Raw genomic sequence first — 2,500 nt, 5'->3', positions numbered from 1 at the left:
ACATCATTTATCTGTCTGTCTATCTGTCTGTCTGTCTGTCTGTTGTCTGTCTTTATGTGTCTGTCAGTCTGTCTGTCTGTCTATCTGTCTGTTTATCTGTCTGTCTGTCTGTCTGTTTATCTGTCTGTCTGTCTGTCTGTCTGTCTGTCTGTCTGTCTGTCTGTCTGTTCCCGGATGTGGTGGTGTCGGTTTGAATGTTTCGTCTCTCTTCTATTTCTTCATTTCCTGAGACGTTTCGTTGTTATGGCTACTGTGAGTTGTCCTGCTCCAAATTGCAAGTACAAAGGGCCTTTCCGGAGAGTTTTGGCTCATTTCCGTTCATCTCACGACCCGAGCAAATGTTCCACTAATTTTGTGAGAGAAAATAATCTAGTTCAGTGCCCTACATGTCATCAATGGTTCACTCATCTCAATCAACGTGTATCTAAATGCAACACGTCTCTCATTTCGTCGTCGTCATCTTCAACGGTGAAAAGAGCCCCTCCCACGCAAAGAGATAGCTATGTCGATGTAGACGGTCATTTTCGGGCTTCTCAGTCTTCTGTTTGTTCCGCCCAAACTCCTGAGATCAATGAGAAAGAGTCAAATGCTCAGCAGGAAGCCTGGAGGTGGCTAGATTCAATCTCTATTGATGCCATTTTGCAATCCCTATCGGTGCGTTCCGTCCAGTATGTACCTCCTGCTCTCCAATCAACTTTCTATGATTGTTGCCTAATTCCTTTACGTAACATCGAGGAAGAACCAGAATACGAAGGTGGTTGGAAACTTCTTTTGTTGCTTCCTCGTATGATTCTGAAACCACACCCAAAAGGGAAATCCGGTTTGCGTGACATGAAAGCTATTCATCAACGTTTCCTACATTTTCACTGGAAAGAATTGGTGAATTTGCAGTCATCAAACAAAGAATCTCAGAAAGTAGATGCATCGTCCAAGCAAAATCAGGAGGAAAGGTATAGAGCTGCACTGAAATCTGTCAAGTGTGGTGAATTGTCTCGCGCTGCAAGAATCCTTACAAATGATGGTTTGATACCACCGTCACTAGAAACTGAGGAGAAACTGAAAGCCAAACATCCTAGTCAATCAGAAGAATTATGTCTTTCTACTGTGAACACCCCTCAGATAGACTTGACAAAGTCTGTTTTCTTGGAGGCATTGAGAAGAGCACTAAGGGGGTTGAGTGCTGGTCCTTCGGGTTGGAGGTATGAGCATCTACGTCTACTACTGGAAAACATTCTCACCTGTGATCTCCTGTTTGGAGCTTGTTGCCACATTGTGAAAGGTCTCTTACCTGCCAACACAGCTCCTTTATTTATAGCATCAAGATTGATTGCTCTTCCTAAGGGAAACGGAGATGTTAGACCCATCGCAATAGGTGAGACACTAAGGCGATTAACTGCAAAGATTATTTGCCTTCAGTTGAAGTCAGCTCTTGCAACTTACTTCGCTCCCTTCAACATGCGTTAACTACGCCAGGAGGATCAGAAATATTAGTCCACCACATCCAAATGCTGCTAGAGTCGGATTCAGAATTGGGAATTCTTAAAACAGATATATTGAATGCCTTCAATAGTGTCTCAAGACAACAATTTTTGGATGAGGTGATAATTCAATTTCCCCAAATTCATGCTCATGGCCAACAAATGTATGGAATCACAAGTCCATTGCTGTACTTCAATGGTAAATCTGTGTCAGTTATTCCATCAGAAGAAGGGGTTCACCAAGGTGATCCCTTAGGTCCATTCCTATTTGCTTTGTCTACACACCCAGTTAACAATAGGCTTCAAAAGAAGCACAACAATTTAACTATTTTGGCTTACTTGGATGACATCTTTGTAGTTGGCTATAGTCAACAGTATGAGTCAGTGCTAACTGATCTACGGAAAGAGTTTCAAACAATCAACCTGAAAATTTGTAATAGAAAGTGTGAAATATATTTGCCATCAGCCAAAGAGAGTAATGTAAACAGATTCTCAGTTCCCATAGTATCGTCTGGTGTTGATATCCTTGGGGTGCCTATTGGCAATGATTCTTATGTCCAGTCTAGATGTAGCAAATCAGCGGCTGCAGGTGAAGGCCTTTGTTCTCAACTGCTCAATCTGAATGATCCTCAAAGTGCACTTCTCTTACTGCGGTACTGTCATGTGCCTACACTGAATCATTTAGCAAGGTGTGTGCTTCGTTCAGTTTTACACCAAGCTTGTCACATTCATGATCAGCTATCAAGAGATACTTTTGCAGCAATGTTGGGGTTGAGTGCACTTGACGAGCTGACATGGAAGCAAGCATCTCTTAAGATCAAGTTGGGAGGTTTTGGCATTACAAACTTGACACAAATCTCTGCTGCTGCTTTTGTGGGTTCATGGTGCTATTCAATGAGTACAATTCCTCAAAGATTTCCATCTAGAATAGATCTATGCGACAGCCTTAACTGTGCGAGTCCACCTCCTTTCTATCAGCATCTTTGCAAGGCAATAGCAAGCCTCCTTCCACCTTAGCATCA

At 42.5% G+C, this 2,500-nt stretch overlaps 1 protein-coding gene across 1 annotated transcript in view; it reads right to left on the bottom strand.

Annotated features, from left to right (window-relative positions):
• The window catches only part of LOC134197667 (cilia- and flagella-associated protein 54-like), a 15,849-nt gene that overhangs the window by 7,367 nt on the left and 5,982 nt on the right, over positions 1 to 2,500 (bottom strand). The window lies entirely within an intron of this gene.

Source organism: Corticium candelabrum, chromosome 22 (genome assembly GCF_963422355.1).
Source record: "Corticium candelabrum chromosome 22, ooCorCand1.1, whole genome shotgun sequence".
Lineage (NCBI taxonomy): Eukaryota > Metazoa > Porifera > Homoscleromorpha > Homosclerophorida > Plakinidae > Corticium > Corticium candelabrum.
This window is presented reverse-complemented; position numbering and strand designations above follow the sequence as displayed.